Source organism: Falco peregrinus, chromosome 8 (genome assembly GCF_023634155.1).
Source record: "Falco peregrinus isolate bFalPer1 chromosome 8, bFalPer1.pri, whole genome shotgun sequence".
Taxonomy (NCBI): domain Eukaryota; kingdom Metazoa; phylum Chordata; class Aves; order Falconiformes; family Falconidae; genus Falco; species Falco peregrinus.
This window is the reverse complement of record NC_073728.1, coordinates 52,515,427-52,538,784: the sequence shown is the minus strand read 5'-3', so window position 1 is coordinate 52,538,784 and position 23,358 is coordinate 52,515,427.

Genomic DNA, 23,358 nt, shown 5'->3' with positions numbered 1-23,358 from the left:
CACTGTTGTTATGTCCTCATAAAATAATTTTTATAGTAAATGAATTTATTAGAGATAAATTCAACAATATTTGCTCAGTTTATTCCCATTTCATTTCTTACTTATACTAGATTTATAGCATACATAACCCATATATAACCTGTATCCTTTATAATATATATATACAATAACAAAATTTTAAGGAGATAAAAAGAATTATCTACATTACTCCTATCACTATCCCCCAATTCCCTTCATCTCAATTTTTAGCACTAGTATAATGATAAAGCAATATGTAACTCTTCGTCCAGAAGCATCTGGCCGGATAGATTTTTTGAAGTAAACAGCACGCTAGGTTTAGCCTAAGACTTGTAGGGTGCTACCAGAAGATGGAGGGTACACTGCTGTCCTCATATATGAGTGTACTGAATTTTCACTGTAGGAGAAATTTCCAGTCCCAGAAATCCCAAGAAGCTCAGGCTGATTACAGTTTGTTTGTTGTGTTTGACACCACAGGATAAATGAATAGCTTTCTTGGAAGGATACCCATTCCCCCTGGCACAGCATTCATTTAATGATGTTCACAATTATCTTTACAGCAAAGATACTGGCTTATTATGAGCTATCACTGAGCTTGTGGTTCCATGTCTCTTGCAAGAAATTGCCAAAATTGATACAGACTGCAATGAAAGCAAGCTGTGTAAATTAGCCATGTAGGGAGTTGCAGGAACGTCACAGAGCACGTTAGGAATTAAGTTGAGGACACTCAGTCTGTTCTATATAGCACATATCAGTATGCAGTCACATGGTAAAAGAGAAATATAAGGTTTTCACATAGATGTGTCCATGGCAACTGACAGATTATTTTCACTTGTCTCCAAAGATGTTTCAAGCATGAAGGACTCCATTAAACCTCACAGATAAAAATCACTCTCAGAAAGACCAGCAAAGGGCCTTTGGTAAACTTCCATCCTGTTTTGATAGGGGCATGGAATTCCTTTTTTTCACTAACTAATTATGAGTTCCTTTTTACGGCAGAAGAAAACAAGGGGGAGTTTTCATATACACAACATATAAAACTCAAGAGTTTAAGATTATTGTAAAATGATATTAAATTAGAATTGTAACACTCTGTACCCATTTTCCACAGAGAAAGTTATGAGAGAAGGTTAAACATAATCCAGGAACATCAAGAGCTGAAGTAATTAACGGGTACATGTTGGAAAACTTGACTGGAGCATGGAAACAAAAATGCAGCATAGAGCACAAATGTGATGACTCGGAGCCTAACTAGTCTTTCCTTGCCTGACACGGCTGGGATGTTACAATGCCCTTGAAACAGGTCTTCCTAGAAGTGACAAGAAGCTGCAAGAATGCTGAGGAAGTAGTGCACTCTGCAAAACCTACGATCATTAGATTACAAGGGAATTAAACAGTTCAAGACAGTATGAGGAATAAATCACACTGTTTGATTGTTCAATTAAGGCCACTGCACAAATCTGTGCTGCAGATCACAATATTAAAGGAAAATAGATATGTGTTTCTAAAACAGTCCACCTGTTAGAAATTCTTACCATAGCACATGGCATGTCACACAGTAAGTATTTTAGTATTTAAAAAATAACCTTAATTTTTGCCCCAGTGTAGCAAATTTTCAGGGCTTTTCTGAGTATTTGTTGCCATGGAATGACCTGTCTCCTCTTCCAGTTCAACATTACCTCCATTGAAACCGAGCGATATATTTTCCATTTAAGCTAGATATTATATTTAGTTTTTACTGAATGAATCTTTCATTATTTGTTTTAATTTTATCAGATTTCATTGTTTTAATTTTAACACTTTTTTTTTTTTTTTTGCTAGTTCTTACCTTTTTTCTAAGCTTTCTGACTTCTGAAGTAGATTTATTTGCTGATCAATCCATTTATCCGTTCCTTACAGGCTCCCTGTGTATTTGTAATAGTCTTGAGTAGCCATCTCAATGTCGCTAACGTGCTTTTGCACCAGTTGCACAAGGCATAGCACACAATCTAGCAATTTAGCCAATGATGAACTTTTGACATGTAAATCAACAGTCAAGGATTAATGAATACAATTCAACAGTGAAGATTAATGAAGGAAGACAACAGGAAAAATTCTCAGTTACAAAAAGAAGGCACACTGCAACCAAACATTTTAGAACAAGTAATACAGTTTTTCTTCCTCTGGAGAGAATAAAAGAGGTTTCCATGGTACTGGAGTAATGTGCATGTCTGTCATTTTAAGTCACAGGTCCCTTAACCTTACCATAAATTTGTGAGCATACAGCGGGAAAACCAGCAAGAAAACTACATGTCTCTGAACTACTTTCACCATATTTCATCTAAGAAACGAACAAAACTGCTCTCCAAGTAGATCAGATACACGTTCTGGAGAAACAGACTCACACACTAGCCTATTGTATTTGATTCCTCCGGACCAAAATGGTCCTTTGTTATTTCAGAAAGGCTTCCAAAGATTTGGTAGCAATAAAGTATGATCACTAACACACACAGTCACACAGCATTGTTGTGTTTTATCCCCAGCACTTCCACATAATCCACTAAGGCAAATGTTACACTCTCTTGTTTTTCTTGCTCATCAACAGAGTCATAATATTTCATATACTTACATATATGAAACTTACATAAAGATTAACACCCTTTATCATACTCATAGGTTTCTTTCCTGCACTCCCTGAATTGTCACCAGGTAACTTGTTCTGCTTCTGAAAGGGCACTGCACACCCCTGCAGTGGCAGGTGTAATGTATTAGCTCTAACTTGTACCTCAAGATGGTTGGAGAAGCCTTTAAAGAGGGGAGTTGAACTACTCAAGTCTCAGGCTTGGTTTAATTCTTTAATGGGCAGTTATTCTTTATAACTAGTAAGTCTAATCCCTAGGAAGTTGGTATCAGTTCAGAATACAGGTGCTCAGTTAAGCATTCTCTTGTTATACAGAATAACTTAACTTCTTAACAGTGGTAAAGCTTCCTTCGTATTTGCTTAAGTACCATATTGGTTGTACACAGGTTTAACATGAGATGCATGAACGTTTTTTGAAGCCTTTTTAGTGAGATCCAAAAAGGACCTTCAGATTTACTGAAACATTTACATTGCCTTGTACATGTTAGGTTTGTCATTTAGCACTCAGCCACTTGCACTTGATCTTTTGTGAAAAAGGGTCTATGGAAATGGGAAAAAAGCATCAGAAGAATACAAGGGTTAAACCAAAATAATACAGCCTTGCTAGGGCTTAATATTTTCATGCTTGGGTGAGGGGAAAAAAAAAAAAAAAAAAAAAAAAGGAAACTAAGGGACATAAAAATCGCCAGATATACTACAACACTTACCAGCAGCCTTGTAAGCACATGTCAAATTCATACAAGAACTATTACCAACTCTCTGCCATGTCCAGTTCCAACTACTGAGCACAAAGCTGTGTTCTGTGTTTTTAAAGTGTTCATTTGAATGGGCACAGGTGATTTTTCTTAGTTCGTCTGAGAATATCTTAACGAGGTGGCTGGCCACGCCCAGGGAAGAGTACTAAAGGCTCCTAAATAACTGTAAAGAAGCAACTGTAATCACTGCCACAAGGATGCTAGAGTGACCTTGATTTCCCATTAAAAAAATATTTAGACTTTGCTAATGAAGACATATTATATCCAATATCTAACACTTTTTAAATGTCAGAACATTACTAGGGCAGATTACTTCAATATTTTTACAGAATTTTTTCTCATTTCATTCACGTTTTACCAGAATTTCATAATACTCACACATTCACCATTACAGAATTAATTGTGAATTCACTGTTAATAAAGGGAGTTTCTTTCCTTTGTAAATGGAAGAGTATTTATTAAGTCTGTGTTTACACAGCGATGGGTTGAATTGCCACAGAAGCAGGCAGTTATGTGGGCCTTAGTGTATCGTTTGGAACTTACAATTTTAGTCTTGACCCACTTTGTAATAAAGGCGGACAGTTGAAAGTCCTTACTTGGTTGCAGTTATGTTTGGGGTTTGTGTGGCAAGGTTTTAGCAGTGGGCAGTGTTACAGGAGTGGCTTCTGTGAGAAGCTGCTGGAAGCTTTCCCCATGTCCAATGGAGCCAGTGCCCGCTGGCTCCAGGACGGACCCACACTGGCCAAGGCGCAGCCCATCGGAGACGGTGGTGGCACCTTTGGGATAACATATTGAAGAAGGGGAAAAGAGCTGCACAACAGCAGCAGCAGCCAGAGGGAGGGGTGAGAATATGTGAGAGCAGCAACTCTGCAGACACCAGGATCAGAGAACAAGGAGGGGCAGGAGGTGCTGCAGGTGCCGGGGCAGAGATTCCCCAGCAGCTCATGGTGAAGACCATGGTGAGGCAGGCTTTGCCCTCAGCCCATGGAGGTCCAGGGTGGAGCAGATATTTACCTGCAGCCTGGGGAGGACCCCATGCCCGAGCAGGGGGGCACCCAAAGGAAGCTGTGACTCTGTGGGAAGCCTGTGCTGGACCAGGGTCCTGGCAGGACCAGTGGACCCATGGAGAGAGCAGCCCAGGCTGGAGCAGGCTCCTGGCAGGACTCGTGACCCCGCGGGGGACCCAGGCTGGAGCAGCCTGTTCCTGAAGGACATCACCCTGTGGGAGGGACCCACACTGGAGAAGTTCATGAAGAGGTGCAGCCCATGGGAAGGATTCACCTTCGAGAAGTTCCTGGAGGTCTGGCTCCCGTGGGAGGGACCCCACGCTGGAGCAGGGGGAGAGTGAGGAGCCCTCCCTCTGAGCAGGAGGGAGCGGCAGAGACAACGTGTGATGAACTGACCGCAGCGCCCGTTCCCTGTCCCCCTGCACCGCTGGCGGGGAGGAGGGAGAGAAAATCGGGAGAAAAGTTGAAGCCACACAGAGGGAGGGGGCAAGGTTTTTTAATATTTGGTTTTATTTCTCATTACCCTGCTCTAATTTGAATGGTAATAAATGTGATTTCCCCAGCTTGAGTCCGGTTTGCCCATGATGGTAATTGCTGAGTGATCTCCCTGCCCTTATCTCAAGCCATAAACCTTTTGTTATATTTTCTTTCCTTTTTCTAGCTGAGGAGAGGGAGAAATAGGGCAGCTTTGGTGGGCATGTGGCATCCAGCCAGGGCCAACTTGTGGTCAGCCACAACTTACCAAATGGTAACCAGTTATCATACATGCTTATGGTGAAATAAGAAGAAATCCTATTCTTACTGAAATAAATTGGATTTTTTAAGGTTTTAGGAGGAAAGTCTTTATCTTTCCTTGGTCACCGTTGTAATTATTCCACTAGGCCTGTAAAGATGTCTTATTCTCTCATGTATCTTGTTCTGTATTTGAAGAATTTTGGTGAACTACCTAATGTTGTCTGTACAGACCCTCTTTACAGAAGCAGTGTAATTCACCCGGACTAATTTTATTAGGTGTAACTGTCTTTCATGACTATTCAGATAGTTCTTTGCTTTCTAATGGATACTGTAAATTTTCTTCTAAAACTGCATTTGAAATTTTTTATAAAATATTTTATTACAGTAATTATTGCTCCTGTAGTATAATATGCAAATATTCATGGATTAAAGTCTCCCTTGAAAATGTGGACAATAAGTTAGTTCAAACAGCACAGGCCAATAAATTGACAGTAAAATTTGTCCATTGCTGCTTGGAAATCAAGGAAACATACTTGTAATAAAAAAAATTAGCAACCCTTTTATTCTTTCGATTTGAGATTTCAGTGCTTGTTCAGATAAAGGAGTTGTCAATCTTCTTTTCTTCAACATGAATATTTATTCTTACTATTTAATTTGGTCTTGAAATAAGCAAGGACTTCAGACCTTGGTATTCACATCAAGTAAAAATATCTAATTATCTAAATCTCCATTTCATACTAAGTAATAACCAGTTCTGATGGCCTGCATGCAGTTCTAAACAAAATTGGTCTTTTGAATGATGGTAAGGAGGTAGCTGATATGGATAGAGGAAGTCACTGAGGCTTAATATTAAATATAATATTAAGAAAGGAAGACTGGATGAGTGTGACACTGTTTTTGAATGAAAGGAGATATGTACATGGGTGTAGCTATTATAAGTGAATTTAGAAAACTTGCACGGCCCTTCTAAGTGCTCTGAATTTTTCTAAGCTTGCTAAAAAGTGTATCATATCTTCATATAGAAGATGACAGAATTAACCACCCTATATCTCATTACTGGCTTGTCTACTGTTCAAACACAAACACAAGAAAAAATAGTCAATAGACATAATGTCGAAAACCAGCAATTGGAAAAAAAGATCTTTTCTGAATCTCCCAGGCAATCATATTAATTCTGCAATATGAGATCAGATTAGCATAATATGGTTTTAGCTTACAAGACCATGAAATACTATAAGTAGTTGAACTTAGTACAGAATGTGATATTTTATTAATGTTAAGTTTTTAAATTGCTTTTAGAAGTAAATTTTGCTTTGTTTTAAATGGATAGCCAGGAATCAAATGTGATGTATGTAGTACCTTTTATTGGATAGCCAAATTCCTTTGGTACTTTTGAAAAATTCCATTGTAAATCCCTGATTTACCAAGTGCCCAACTTTAGTCACATGGACAGCCTGATTTATCTTGATAAGAATATGCAAATGCTAAATGTGCCAAGCTGGAAAGGGATACAAAATCATACTAGAAACCTTGATGTTCCATTAAAAAAACTTCTTAAGATAACACTTGACCATGTGATAGAATTGCTAATGCAAGGCTTTCATATGTTTAATTTAATGAATATTAAAACTTGCTTTCTTTTCATCTAGTTCTCATTACTTTCATCGTGAGAAATTTGCATGTATATGCATTTGCATGTAGAATAATATGCTAGATATCATGCCTTAAGGATAGATAAAAGGATAGAATGAGTATTCATACTGCACTTGTCCAGGATCAGGTCAGCTATGACGGTCTAGATGTACGAGCAAGCTCAACAAGGAAGAAAGCAATGGAAAACAAACCAAGATTGTACAAGAAAAAATGAACTAAAGGAAATGAACAAACATAGCAGAGTCAGTAAAAATGCTAAAGAAAGACTTGTGGCTCTATGAACACTTGTCTGTTCATATGGCCAGAAGAATAGTTGATTAAGACAGATTTTTTTTTAGTATCTCTTATTTTGAATGATATTTACAGTTAATTATCAACCACCACTTCACCCCCTGCAAAACAATATAAAATAGCCTGTTGTGTAGCTTGTCTCCTCTGCCTCATTTAGGAGTTAAACTGCCTTTTTATACTTACTGGGTTTTTATTGGATTGTCAGTATTATTCAGCTTAGCATACCCAAGCAGGTTCTTCTAAACCTATTTGCATTTAATTGTAAGAACACAAGTAAGTAAAGCTTAACTTTTTTTTCTTAATTAAACTCCAAACAACAAATCATCATTAGTAAGACACCCTGCAGGGACAGAGAGTAGAGATACAGAGCCAAACCTTAAAATCTGGTTTTGTGCCTGCAATGCAATATTTACAAAACTATCAGAACAGTTTGTGTATTTGTTAAAGAGGCAAGAATATGTTAACAAATAACGTAAAGAGTAAATACTTTAGGCAGGTCCATGTTCTCTTCCCCAAGGAAAAAAAATGTCTGTTGGGAGGCAGCAGAAACAACAAAAAGTTATATTGCCTACATTACTAATGAGATCTGACCTTGAGTTCATCCTTCACTGAATCATAGATCATGAGCACAGTCTGCTGCTTAGCTCAGTGCTGGTGATCCACCCGTAGCTTGAACCATCCATCTCAAATCTCCCAGGTTTTGAGGTACATCTAGAACTAACTGCTGCCAGCACTGGCAACGTAGGTCTGTCTTGCTGACAGGCAAATTTGTCCCATCTGTGATTAGAAACAGATTCAGAACAGAAACAAGTGGGTTTATCTATTTCTGCATTATCTTTGCTTGGAATGGTACAAAGTGATGTATTCTGCTTTTCAGTACCAGAGAGGATAAATATGAATCAGAGTCTGAACATTTTGGTGTGGACTAATATAATGAAGAGAGAGTAATGGTAATTTACATGGCTCAGGTTGCTGAAGGTGATTCCTAGGCTAGTGCAGAGGATTAGTGACTCCTTTATCAGACCGCATCTGTTTGGCCATGGACTTTAGAGTACCTAGCATGAGGCACGAGTAGTTTCTGGAAACTAAAGTAAATATTAATTTATTGATATAGCAGTTTCACCAATATTCAGGCTGAATAATCATCAGTCACAGCCCAAAGATTTCTGAGTATTTATTAACAACTGCAGTTGATTTGCTTGCGATTGTCTTTTGAATCCTAAGTGATAGTGCTATAGGGCACATTTTCAAAGGTTCACCATAACTGTGAAGTCTACAACCTTAGTTATAATTTTTAGTTATTTTTGGAAAACTGATGTGTTTATATAGCTAACAGTACTCATACTTGAGTTTTAAGGCAAACAAGACACGTTATGAGTCATAACATGTAATTCACAGAATTAGAATCAATCACATTCACTAAAATGAAGGACTTGGCCTGCAAATAGTATCTGTGTATGTTTGTGTGTGTGAAAAGATGAGGGAGAGACACAGCCAGACGGACAGAGACAGGTTCTCTGGCTTGAGCCCATTGCAGGAAGTCAGGAAGATCAGAAATACGACTTGGTATTTCCCTGTGAATGTCATAGTCATGAAGCATGAGTTAATCAAGTCTGCACCCTAACAATTCATGAGATAGCAATCTGTAACAATGACAATCACACGTAAACTTTAGAACAGAATTTTTCCTTCCACTTTTCTGATACTCTAGAAATGCTTCTGGTATTTAATTCAATGCTAATTTAAGAATATAAAGACCACGCCTGTCCCAGTAGATAAGCTTTTCCTTTGGGAGATCTTTTGCCATTATCCTCTAAAATCTGAGTTGACTGAGGCGAGTTAGCAAGGTTTTCTGCTACCTTTGTTTACCCTGAATCATACTTTCTGCATTCTACAGCTGAGAAGCTTGATCTGTTTATTTGCTGCTGCATTCAGTACTGGTAACTGTAATCATAGTTTTTACTATGACTTCCTTTGCTTTATTGCTTCAGCTGACTTGTATAATTCATCATATTCTGCATTTGCAGTTTCCTCCATTCTAGTATTTTCTTTTCATTTTGCTGGCTTCAGCTCCTCTTACCAGTTGCTTGCTTGAAAAATGACCTACAGCTAACCACTTTACATTTCTACTCCCAATGTCTGTTTTGACCGAAGGGCTGTGACTAGGATAATTTTAATTCAAAGTCTATCATCTGAAGGCATGCTGGGATATCCAGAAAAACAAAGGTTCCATCTAGGGAGATGATACATTAAGTGACATGGTGTTTAATTGATTAAACTTGTCCTTAAGTGATACTAAACAAGCAAGTAAGCCAGTTATCATCGATTAATTCTGTGTGGATAGATAGGCATCGGTAGCAATAACTGCCTCTTTTCCAGACTTTCTGGCTGATGTCTTTATATCAAATAAAACTTCTGAAGGCTTGGTCATTTGCCAGTTTCTCCATTGAAAATTACAGAAATTATATCACAAACATGGGTGTGCTAATAAGATTTATTTTTTATTTCACCAATTAAATAAAAAACAGGTGATAAATAATGCAGAATCAAATAATTAGCTTTTCTTCAAATTTCTGGTGAATTAGAAAAATAAGAAAAAAATAAACATTTTTGTTATTTCCTTGGAATCCTGAAATTCATCTTTCATTCATACCAGATTCATTTGGTAAGAAGGTGATTTTGTTGCCTAATAAATCTCCAGAATGCTAATTGAATTTTTAAAAAAGTATTTTAAAATAATATTTTCATAAAGAACAAGTGAACATTCACCAAGGACCTATTTACATTTGCGTTTTAAAGTGTTTTCTCATAAATTGTAATCTAAATTATGGCTAAGGTTTTTACAAATCCATCTCCTGTTGGCAAGGACTCTACCCTCCCTGACGTTATACACTCTTATAAAACCCTTCTCAGAAAATTAATGCAGAATTATGTATAGGAAATAATGTTTCAGTAAAAAAAGATGTCAAGTCAGAGAAAGAGATTGAAAACATTTGAATATTCAAAAGTCTGACAAGGATTAATCCAATAATAAGTAGGTTTAACCTACCTATCTAAATCAACCTGATCAGAAAATTGATCCAGTGTCTGTCTTTGCTAAGAAAATGCTTTCAGCATTGTTATCTGTTCTAGGGTTTTCAGTTTTTCATAGATATTTTCTAGGGTAAAAAGAAGTAAATGAGCCTGTGAAACAAAACAGATTGTACCCTTCAAAAGTTTCTTAAAATTATCATTTTCTAAAGAGCCATAAAATGAAAAAAACTAAAAAACTATGACAATTATTTCTTTTAGTATTTGCAAAGCTCCCATATGACAGTACACTATATTGCTGTGAATTTTAAAGGAGGCAATATCTCTTGCACAATAATATAGTGCTCTTCCTGATGGATTTTGACCAGATGATCAGTTGAGAAACATGAGAAGCTATTGTAACTTTTACTTTGTAAGTATTCTGTTTTTAAGTACTGCTTTGTTTTGCTACAATGGTTAAACTGTACTTTACTTTTTACTGATTTTAATATCCTCCAAGTTTATAATTTTGTACAGATGTCAGATGCTGTTCAAAAGCATCACAGCACCTCATGGGATTCTAAATTTAGGCTAGCTCTTTCCAAGCTGTGGTGTTCTTTTAGTACTTTAATTTGCAATCATGATATTTGACTGTACAAACTGCCTGACTATTTTGATGACAGAAGTATTCTTTTAAAAATTTACCTACCATTACAAGTGAGTGGTACTGTAAGTCAGCAGCAGAATGAATGCTCAAAGGTGCTTCCCCCTATCTTCGTCCTCTTCTGCATATTACTTTGAGTCCCTGCCATCAAAGTTCCTATGAAAAAGTATTGATAGCCAAAGTGGGGTGATTGCTAATATGATCAAATGCGAAACAGATTTGGATTTGTAGCAAAGATTATTTTTCTATGGGAAAAAGACTTTTTTCCCAAACTTCATACTACTTTTTTGCCTATGACTTAACTTTGCAGATTGCATCATTTGTTATCATGCATTACTTATTATTTTGTTAGTAATAATATGTCGTATTGGAGTTTATACTCTTAAGCATAGTAATAGTTAAAGAAATATGAAAAGAGAAGAAAAATCCAAGTAATAAAATAGCAAGTTTTTGATAAAATGGTTAAATCTGGATTTTCAGGCTAACAGGTTAAGAGATACTGAGATGAAGCACTCTGACTGTTGTACTCTTTCCTAAGAATGGTATTTTTTCATAGCTGTTCTGGCCTGATGCTTTCATTGCCAGATTAACACCCACGTATCTGCACATTCTGACGTGGTTGCCTTCTAAAATTTGGAAATAAATGCCTTAAATAATTCTGTATCTTTCCTTGTAATTGAAGGAGCTATGTTGTAAAGGGTTCTGTGTTCCTGCAGAATACCTTGACAGCGCAAAATCCAGTAGCCTTATTGCTTGCTTAAACTTTGCTGTTTTATTCTACTTTGCAAGGATTAGTCTGCAGTCCCATCCTCTGCTAACCATTTTGAATGTCTTAATCCATAATCTCTCAGTACTTAATCTGTATTCTGAAAACTGTTTAAATAACAGAACTAAATCTTTCTATTTAAACCACTGATTGTTTTGAAGTGTTTTAAAACTCCTTTGAGTTTGATAGATCTTGGTTACTGGTCTTTTCAAATTACTTTGAACATTGTTTTGATTGATTCATGATTTCAGGAACACTTCGTTTGCTATGTATAGTTCAGTTTTGGTGGCTGTTGTATTTCCATATACAGAAACAAAACCAAACAAAAACCATTCAGAAGTTTATATTGACACACCTACTTTTCATTTATAATAAGGCCATTCCAAGCAGCAGGATTGTGGTAATACAGTTTAGGTTTTACAAAACAGTGCTTTACGTGTGCATGTTAGGCTCGTGCTTCATTCGGAGAAAGCATAACTCTGTCAAGTGTACACAACCATAGCGCTGTTCTCCATTTGGTCACAGGGAAAGTAAGGATAGACCCTACAGGGCCCAAAATCTCACAGAAAATCTTTCCAGAGATTTCAAAGAATTTGAAACTATGCTCTCCTGAAGGTGGATACTGAGTATTTATATTCAGTTCCAGTACAATTACAAAAAACAAGCTCTGTTTACTTCCAGCTGTTTTCCACTCCTTCCATTCATGCATCTAGGTATAAGCTGTGCTCCACCTCTTTCCTCCCAGATATTTGAGACTAGTGTCAAAAAAGAAAGAAAAGGATAAATTTACAGAGCACAGAAAACTTACCTGTAGCCTCATGAAAAGCTGTGCAACCTGAACACTTTTAGAAAATACAAATTTAGCACAACACATATATTGTTTTCCTGATTGTATAAATGAAAAACCTGCTTCATTTATGCTGAAACTACTTATACTTTAGACCTAAGAGAACTGTCAGCAGGTACAAATTCATCCCTGATGATTTCCAAAGGGATTAGTTTTGTTCTTAGCCCTTACACACACAGAAAGGCAGATTCTATGAAAGTAATGTTTAATATACTGATATTATGGTTCACTGTTGAAAAAGCTATAGTAAACTTATTTCATACGTAGCACAAAAATTAGCACTATGCCTGGGTTTGTTCCCTTCTATCCATTTACAAGAATATTAGAAGTGGTACTGAAATGGTAGCTTACTCACTGTCTTGTGTTTATCACTGTATTACCAAATAATCATAAATGGGTTAAAATACAATAAATGGACAACTGACTACAGAGTAGAGCATTACACGTGAGTAACTGAAAGTACATTGTTATTCAACTTATGTTCCATGAAGCCATTACCAGTGATTTATTGCATTTGTCAGACATATCTGAAGCTGATATAGACCTAGTTTATTGCACAAGGTTTTATAAATGCTGCGTGACTCAGAGCTCAGCAAATATCTGTGAAATACAAGACATGATGCTTAGAATGCTTGCTTAGATAAAGGCGTTTATGCTATGCAACGGTTTCATTTGAATTGGGTCTGGAACAGTGAAATCTTCAGCCCTGGTAAACATTCAGAAAGCTTTTCTCTGTTGACAACAAAGTTTTCCAGGTGAAACTTCAAAAAACCACAATTTCTTTGCTAACAGTTCAAAATCTGACAGAAATCCGTATCTGTAGGCTCATGTTTATAGCTAAATCTGCATCTACCTCCATATCTGAGATTTTCAGAAAGGCAAAATTAAATCTAAATGTGTCTGAATAAATTGCTCAAATATTTGTTACCTTCAAATAAGTATTTTGATCAATTGTCAACTGTTCTGTTGTTTTCCATCATATTGTTATTCACAGAATGCAGTTTCAAATATTCATAATACTCTAAGAGAAGTTTGGACAGACCCTAATTTAAACTTTTGGGATAAAAGAAAGAGTTTTCAGGATCTGATACAATTCAAACATTTTAAAGATTAGAGATGTGAAGAGGAACATGGCTGAACAAATAGACTCTATGCCTAGAGTAGTATAAAGGCAGAATAGTTACTTTTATTTATCAGTTTAAAAATCTGTTCTTCCTCAAGTTCACATATGAGTAGATAAATTTTGTATGTTTATGTATAAGTAGGTAATATTTAACTACTCAAAGTGGAAAAAAGTTTTTATTTGTCCACTGTAGATTCAAATGCAACTTAATTGTTTACCTTTTGGTTGTAATAAAGTTGTTACCTGTAAATGACTGGTCAATATAAAATAAGTTATAATTAAAGGTATCTCTTAAATTCCCAGTTACCTCTGTTCCATGCCTTTAATTGATACCTTTATTTGTGGTGTCAGCAATTAAAAAAATGAAGAAATAAATGACTGTAGAAAAATAATTTCAGATTATGATTGAAGCTTACCTAACACCTAGGATGATGCAGTCCTTGCCTCTGTCTGAAGTACAAAAAATGGGTTGATTCTTTCCAGGTTGATTTTGACATGGGTTTATGTTGGTGGTAATAATGCAGTGAAGCTTGGAGAACAGAGGGTCTCTATTCTCAGTGGTATCACTGTGTTGAACACAAAGCAACTCTGCATAAATGGTCCTATTTGCCAAATAACTTCAACAGATGTTGAAAACATCAAAACAAAAGATGTCTGGGACTGTGTATTTAGCTGGTAGTGAGATTTTCAGTCTTCCTCTGAAGAAGCTAGACTTGAAACTTTAGAAGGAGAATGCCAGTCAGCAAGAGAATGGCAGCCAAAGGACTGGTCTAATGCAGAAGACAATTTCTACTGTGTTTGTGTAGCACATTGATGACACTGAAAAATTTCCAAGGGTGGTAGAAAGTATGTGTGTAGATTAAAATACTCAGCCTCTGTCCACCTCCCCACACTCAAAAACCCAACAACCTGGGATCAGTGCTGGTTAACTTAATATCCCTTATTAATATATAATTTTCAAATTCCAAATTGCTTCTGAGAATGAAAATATTATAAAAACAATAAAGCTGCCCTTTAAAAAAAACCCAAAAAACCCAAAATGAGCTTCCACATAAGGAACTAGACCATACTGTCTGACAGATTTTGTAGCATCTCATCACCTAATATCTTACCTGAAAATCTTCTGTATTTGTTATCTGATGGATATTTAAGACATATTATGGTATAAAACCATCATGTAAAAAAATAATTTATTTGGGCTACCATGACTCAGTTAAATTTACTTTTGAGTTGATTATGTTTTAATTTTATTGAATGGAATTATTGAAATCTAATACTGACTTATTCTTGTATTTTTAATAAAAATGAGCTATCTATTGATCTGCACAATTTAACAGAAGTTTCTTTTATTTCATGATATTTTATAAGCCAAATAGATTGGTCTCAGGAAGTCAGTTTTAAAGGTCTCATTAAACACTTTCAGCCCTGTAGATGCTAGTTATTGTAGTCCATGACCACAAGTGTCAAGCCTGTCATTTACCGCAGGCTGCTAAGAAGTCCTGTCAAATTTCCATGTTCAACATGTTCTTTCTTTTTTCTGGGACTTTAAATAACTACTCCATCTTATCATTGTTTTCTTGTTTATTTATTACCAACTAGATAAGCAAGAAGGAGCAGAATCTCACTGCAGTTGGTGCTATAGGTGAATCGAATCCAAAGAATTTATGGAGTAACTGCAGGTGAGTAAGAAAAACCACAACAAATGGCAATACAATACACACAATGACTGATCACATATAACTGTTATGGTAAGTATCTAGTGAATGATTTTTATATGGCTTTGCAAAATGGTTAGTTTAGCAGAACAGTTTTTACTGGGTTTACTTCCAAAAGACATATGTTTATGAATTAAGATATATGTTTATGAATTAGTTTCTTTTAAGAGACTGTTGATACTTTGCTCTTGAGTATAACATTGTTACAGATAGATCAGGCAGCTGAATGACCTACTGTAGTACTGACTTTCTTTCCACTGCAAACAGTACGTGAATATTGCCTATGTGATATTGCACAAGTCTTTTAAGTCAATCCTGTTATTTCTGGACTACTACTAATGTGCTCTTTATTTGGGCCTGTTTAATATGACTCTTACAAACTTGTGTTAGTAGTAAACATCAAACATGTAAAAGAATGTACCATTAATAAAAAAGCTATTATTTTCATCCTACCATCAGTCCTTATCAACCTCACCCTACAAATATCTAATCACCCAAGCATTGTTATTAAATTCTATTAATGATTTTAATTACTTTTGCACTTAAGCATTTGCAAAATTGGACTATTTACTTGCAAAGATGGCATGACTTTGAGTCAGAGCTGTTTCTTTCAGCCTGTCTTAAGATATAATATTAACCTGAGTGATGAATGCATATAAATTCCCAGACAACACTGCTCTTCGAAGGCTGAAAAACATATCAGAAGAAAGGATTAGAATAAATTATGAGATTATTGGAATCAATGCGGTATGGATAAACATAAGTTCTCTATTTGTCAATAGGCAATTTCTTTGAAACAAGTATTTGATCACAATTAAAGAAAAGTCAAGAATATTGTGCTTCTGACAGAAAGGGAAACATTGTGGGATATAGAAAAAGCAAAGTAATCAATTCAGTGTATGTAGTATTGGAAGATCTCAGCTGCAGACTGTATCCAACTTAAGCAATAAGTGGACTGACTGAAGAAAATCCAAGGAATGCAGTAAGAATAATAAGCAACCTGCAAACATAAGATACAAGAATGGTTTGAAGGAATAGGATTTGTTTCATCTAAAGAGAAGATACGCAGTATAAAACTTCATATACACAGTAAATACCTTAAAAGAAGAAGAAAAGTTTTTTCTGTCAGCACAGGGTAAGATAAAAACCAAAGTTCTTTAGCTGGACAGGGAAGACAGCTGGGACTGCAAAGCACTGAAACAAATGGCCCAGATAGGCTATGAAAGTATCACCCCCAACTAGCCTGTATAGGTTTTCAAACTAAAACTAATGAACAAAAGGACAGTTCTTGGTATTAAGCAAAGCAAAAATAACACTAAAAATGACACTGTTATGGTATGTTCTGACAGTAGAACATGATGCCAATGTGTGTGTAGGTGTTATTCCACTCAGAAATATAGGACAGCAGCTTCACAAGTTTTCCATTGTGACTCCAGAGCTTTGGAATCTCCACCTAGTAGTTTTGAAAAGGAAACGGTCATAATAAATGAAAAGATCACAAAAATTTGTAGCCAGAAAGCAAAATACAGAAGTAATTTTGTTGGTGATTATTGTGAATGAATAAATATTAACACAATAGTCAAGTGGGACTGACTGCAGTGACAAAATAGTTATGTTTATGTGGTTTTCTATTTTTCTATCTTTTTTATTGCCTTTATCCTGTGTGATGTCCTCCAAGATCCTCTGTAAATTTATGTCTTTACTACTTTTTTCTATAGATTCAATATTGTGATATAGCTAGGGAACATAAACCCCCCTCAAGATGGCACCTAAAAAACACCACAAATTTTCTTGCATTTAAAAATAAATAGTCAACTATCCTATTAACTTACATTTTTCAACAGAAATTTTGCAACAGTATCTTAATGATGTATTCATGAATTACGCATTTTATTTCTGTCTTATGAAACAGCCCTTTACAGGCTGCTGTTCTTCACTTATATTCCTGTAAGACAAGGCTATGGGGCATTTGTTAAAGTAAATATTTATATCTAATAGTATGTGTGTGTGTATATATATAAGAAGTATAATTGCTTAACCATGTATATATATGTTCTATGTATATATATGCTAAAGATATTAACTCAGGATCAATTTCTTTTGAGAAAATTAATCCTTCTAGCATTTGAACATGTCCTACAAACGTAAAGCATATGAAAGCAAGTGTTGGTTTTACATCCTCAACATGCTAGACAGCAAATGTCTGGACTCCCTCAGTAAAGGCTTGATCTTGTACTGGATCTTGCTGTCACCAGAGGGGAAGAATCAAGTGCCAGAAGAGCTAAGTTTGTCTCACCAAGAAGTTGGATCACAGTTACTCTATTTTTATGAATTACAAAGAAATAGATGATTATTGATGAAGGAGACTACAGGGAAATAGAATATTGGCATGCTGATGGCATTTTAAATGGATCCCCTTAACCAAAGAAGAGCAGTGTATATTTCTGACTACTGTGGAGTGCTGCAAGGCAATAATTAGATGCTTCAGTACCAGTGATTTCTCAAGTTCTGAAAACTACTTCTCTAGGCAAAGGAAAAAGAAAGCATTATAAAAGTAGCGAACGTATCATATACGGGAGTATTATGAAGAGTGCAATTTCATTTCCGGGCCCTCATCACATGACGTTGATAGATATGAAAAGGTTTGTATTATTTTGTATGGTTTTGTATCCAGTATCTGCAGTCATGAGTGTTACAACAGAGAACTGGGATTTTACAGGAAGAGAGCAGTGAAAACTACAAATCAGATGCACAAGAAAGGACTGAAGAAGACCAAAGCAAAAGGTAACATCTGTGAACAGCTCCTGGAACAGAATGCTGTTTTAAGGGAAGAAAAGTAGTAAAAAAGGAAAATAACTTCTGAATAGGTTTAGAAAAGGAAACAGAAATGAGCGATCTAGTAATAACAGTTTAAGATACACCTGAGAAAGCTATTCGTTTGCAAAAGGTGAACAGAGACAAAGTCACAAAACATATTAGCCATCTACCCAGTATGGAACTGGAATGACTCAAAACTTTCAGCAGACTTCCAGCCCCACCTGAAGTTGTTTTGCTGCTGATCTCTGTTTCATTCAGTTCACAGTGCATTTACATTTTACATAGTTTCCTTTAAAGTAGTCATCAGCCACGAATAGCTCTGACTCATGTGGCTCAACCTTAAAAGACTCAGATTTGGTTGCCTGACTTCTCCTTTGCTCCCTGCTGGGAAATTATTGTACAAACTTAACACTGAAGGCAAGTCAGGGATGGTAGCTGCTGGTGTTAGTATAGACCTGATAATGAACAAGGAGGAATAACAAGCATGCCTTAATAGTAGATAGAAAAACTCACTGGAGAAAAGAAAAAAGTGTAACCCTTGCTACCTAAGAATATAAACCCCAAACTATTTGCTGGTGGATGTCTGAAGGCAAGAGAATGCAGGCAGTGAGAGGATTTCTATTTCTTTTCAGCACACCCCTCTTCCAACCCGTAACTGGAAGCAGAAAAGGCAAAGTTCAATTCTGAGGACCAAAATGAATGCCCAGCTGAAAAACTTACCCCAAATTAAACTGAACTGTCTCAGGGCTCTGTGAGCCCTGTTATGCTCTAAAATGGCTTAACAAAATATTACTTAAAGAAAAGAAGAAAATGCCCAAGGGAGGAAAGAGGACAACAATCAGTAACCAGCCTTCTCTTCCCCGAAGTACGAAAATAATAACACTGGAGTCCTCTCCTCTTGCTATGGTAATACATTAAGCTTATAAAGTCTGAAATCTTATCCTGTTTCACAGTAAGACTTCAACCAAGCTTCAGTTGGCCTTCCAGTGTATATTGCCCACCAGCTCTTTCTCCAGCTCTAAAGCAATCTTTTTTCATCAGCAGGAGTACCAGAGCATAGCACATACCACATTAAGTTTTGTTGTCCAAAAAAGACTTGTTAAATAGAGTTTAACTGATCTCGACTTTTCAAAGAGGTGTGTCCTTTCCTCTTTAGAACATGCACTGTGAGGCTGCTTACTATGGAATTACATGAGGGTGACTGCTCACTTAGACACATTTAGATAAAATTGGTTTACACCAACTTTCAGTCATTTACTTCACTTTATCACAGGATTTCTTTTTTAAAAGAAATGCCTACAAAGATGGTAAAATACCAAATATGACTCATTTTCAGTTCTGTTGTTATGTCTGGCTATCTACCGCTTCTTTCTCTGCATCAAATGACACTTCTGCACTTCCACCCCTCTGACATTTTCTAGTAAAAGCTAATACTCAGAATTGGTCAGGAATTTTTAACTGGCTTTTACTTTAGTACCTGCTGAATTCTTCCTCTAAGGTGCAGGAAATAGTAATGTACACCTTAGCTGATGTGAACATTATTAGTCATGATGTCTGAAATGCTCTGTCTAGTAAAAGGCAACAGTTTCTGCACATAATTATGTCCTTCTTGTAGTAGTTAGTACAAAGCACACAAAGATAATGACTAATGAAGACTCAAAAAGCATATGAAACAATAATTTGAAATCATATTCTTACTGTCACCCATTAGTGAAACAAAAAGACATTTGTCTACTTTTGGTCTTTTAGTTCTTCTTAGGTAACAAGTTTTGTATTTTCTTTAGATGCAAACACAAATTATACTTGGCTGTTATACAATGAAGTGACTAACTAATAATAAGACATTACAGGTCATTTACTTGTGAAAAAGCCACAGGCAGTTGTCTGAAAAAGTCAGTTATTTTGTCTGTAAATAAAATTAGAAAGATAAGAAAAATTAGGAAGTAGAACTATGAATGACTGGAGATCTCAAACATCTTTTTACAAGAGTGAACGACTTGACAGGAATTCCCTTATACATGATGATACTCCTATCATAATCACTCATGAAGGATAGACTTCATTTTCATGCCAAAGATGCAACTGTTAGAGGCCTTAAGGTAATATGAGAGCATTGATGGACAGCCTCAGAATAGGCTCATACCTTGTCATAGACTTTCTCTCCCAGACATATTATACCCTTTTCATCCAACAAGGATACTTTATTTTCCATTTATAAACCAAACTGCCATCTTAATATAAGGCAGTAGGAAATAAAGACACAGGCATTGAAATAAAGGCAAAGGAAAGGCATAAGAAACAAAACAGGCCACCTCAGGTTCAATCTATAACGGGTTAGGACAGAAAAATGGTAAGGATGTAGTGTTTTCCATTTTGTATACTTGCACCAGTGAGACAACTTGTTTGCCAACATCAGACAAAACCTTAACCAGCCTGTAAGGTAATAGTCTGTTTCTCAAACAGAAAAAAAATTAGATATAAAGAAGTAGATTTCTTTCTAGAACTGTAATGCAAGTCAGAGTAAGAATAGTAAAATCCCCTCTTTCAGTTCCCAGATATATGCTTAACTTAACTCATTGCATTAGGCCTCCTGACCGGCCAAAGTAGTCAACCCTTTTAAGAAAACATATTAAGAACACACATTAAGAACATGCTTTTAGTAGGCACTGTTGTTTCTAAAAAAATCCAACAAAACCCACAAACACACACACACCCAAACAAAAAAAAAAAAGAAATTACACAAATAAGGCTCACAAGTAGCTCGAGCCCATTGAAGACTGCCAAGCAATAAACATGTTCTAACATAAGACATCCTTAAGCACTTCCCAGAGAGCTGGGTAAAACTTATTTGTACAAGGTCACTGATGTGGTGGGATTTGTCGTTCCTGACCTGCCATCAGTATAGGTCAAGTTAGTATAGAATAGTTTGGTATTTAGCTTTGGGCTCCTTGTAAACCATTATTATTCTGAACTGAAAAAGAAGCAAATAACCCCTTCTTCTGTGTTATCTGGAAAAAGAGAGCCTAGTACAGAAAAACAAAAATTCACCTTAAAAATGCTTTTTGGGGAATGGAAACTTTGATTCAAAGTGACATCTCTAATAATATTTTTCCATTTTGTTTTTAGTTTTCTTCAGGCTGTGGAAAAATAAATTAAAAAAGAAAATAAAATTATTTGAGTGGAAGGACGATAGAGAAACTGTTAAATGAAAGGGCACAAAGCAAGCACTGCAACCCACAAACCAAGGAAAAATATTAAATTAATTATATTTTAGGTACACTTAGTATTTAAGAACAGTAATTAAACCTAGAAAACTTTTTATGTCATAGATTTTAAAGCAGTTACAAAGCAGGCTAAAGTTCTTAACCACTTTTTTAGTTAAAATACTGTCATACAAGAAATGACTAGCATTTTCAGAGACAAGGATCGGAGCAGAAGACATGGCAATGATTTTAAAGTTTGCCCTTACTGTCCCAAATAACTATATAACTTCAATTTTGTATAATAAAATATTTATATAACACACATCAAAAGACTAAAGTCAGAAGTTTAAGCATGTTCTGAAAGCAGCGTCTCATCCTGATCTAGGAATTTGTCATGATGAGGGAAAAATCCCAGAATGTTACCTTTTATGATCAGAGAAGTACTATCTTTTAATTTGCTCAGTAGCTATCAAGTCAAAACAACACTGACCGAGTTATTTCTTTAAGGAAACAGCTAGGTAGGATAAGATTTTTGTCACAAGGATCTGAGAGCACTCTAATTTGACATCCTCTTACCATTAAAGGTGAATGCCCAAAGGTAAAAAATCAAGTAGGTATATTTCTCAATATAGAGATGTATTTTCATAGAATGACATGATGTTTGCAATTCTAGATGTTCAGCACAAGGAATAAATAAACTCCCTCAAGGAGCAGGAAATTCATGGCTCCATTAGTCAAAGTGCTAGCTTTTTAGCTTCTGTATGTTTATTACTTTCAAACCTGATTGAAATGATTTATTATCCAATCTCCATATTTTATTATTTTGCCTTACACATCTTTCACTCAAGTGACTGACCATAATTCCCTGCAGTCATTCTAATAATAAAAGTTTGTTAATATTATTTCCTCCATAGATCATTTAATATTCATCACACCTGTATAACATAAATGATTTATGTTCTGAAAGTGGGAGAAAGAAAGCCTAGAGCTCTGCTCAGAACTGAAATTTTCAGATATTTTTAACAGTGACTTATTATATCTTTATTATGCCAACTAACCTATTTTGACTTCAAATCATCTGGTAGAATATGAGCTTTTGGTCAAACTAAAGAATTCAATACCTTATACATAAATTATAATATTGGCTAGCCATAATGTGCTTGCTTTATGTAGGTCTGGTTTCATGACAGTAACTTGGTTAATATACAAATGGGAAAGTATAGGGATTTCATAGGGCCAAACACAGAATGAAATCCTACTTCCACAGAATTTAATGTGGCCAGGATTTCATCTCTGTCCTTACATTTTCAAGATAAACCTCTTAAATAATATTTACTGATCGAATGCTGCATCTGTTACATGTACACAAAACCATCCTCAATACCTTGAAAAGATGTAGCTATGTTAAAGCCAGGCTCTGAATACATCTTATAGGAAAGAATGTTTACTGATAGGAAAAGTTTTGAACTTAACATTCCTACTTAGATTTAATAATATATAGCAAGATAATAAAATATATGGAAATAAAAGAAACAACAGTGGGGATAATGTGCAGGAAAAGTTAATGTAAATTAACGTTGGAAGGCTGAACCTTGAAGTAAGTTTGGGAAAAAAAACTCTATAACAATATATATTGGTGAACATCAATCTAAATACCATTATAAAATGTTTTTTAATCACTGACTCTTCTTGGTGGCTTTCTAATATTTGAACAAATATTAGTGTCATTATTATTCAAATATCTGTACAATTGAAGATAAAACAAAGCACAAAATAAAGAAACCTAGGGCCCAAATCTTGCATTAGTGGTCACAGATGTCTATTTCTGAAAATTACAAGTTCAGAGGTTCTTGTATTTTCTCTTCACAGAGGGAATCAGATGGAAATACAAGAAATGTGCCTTTCATTTTGTGTATAAAACCTTTTTCTGGGCTATGATTTGGTTTTGATGTGAACTATTTTTATCAGCTATGTTTCAGAATATACTTGTGATTACAGTTTTAAGCGTGTATAGAATACTTCAGAAACAGCATATCTAAGTATTTTTTACTTACATAATGTCTGTAATAACAATAAAATCTGAGATTTGCTTCTTTAAATTCTTACTTTAAATTCTAATCTTTAAATTCAGATAC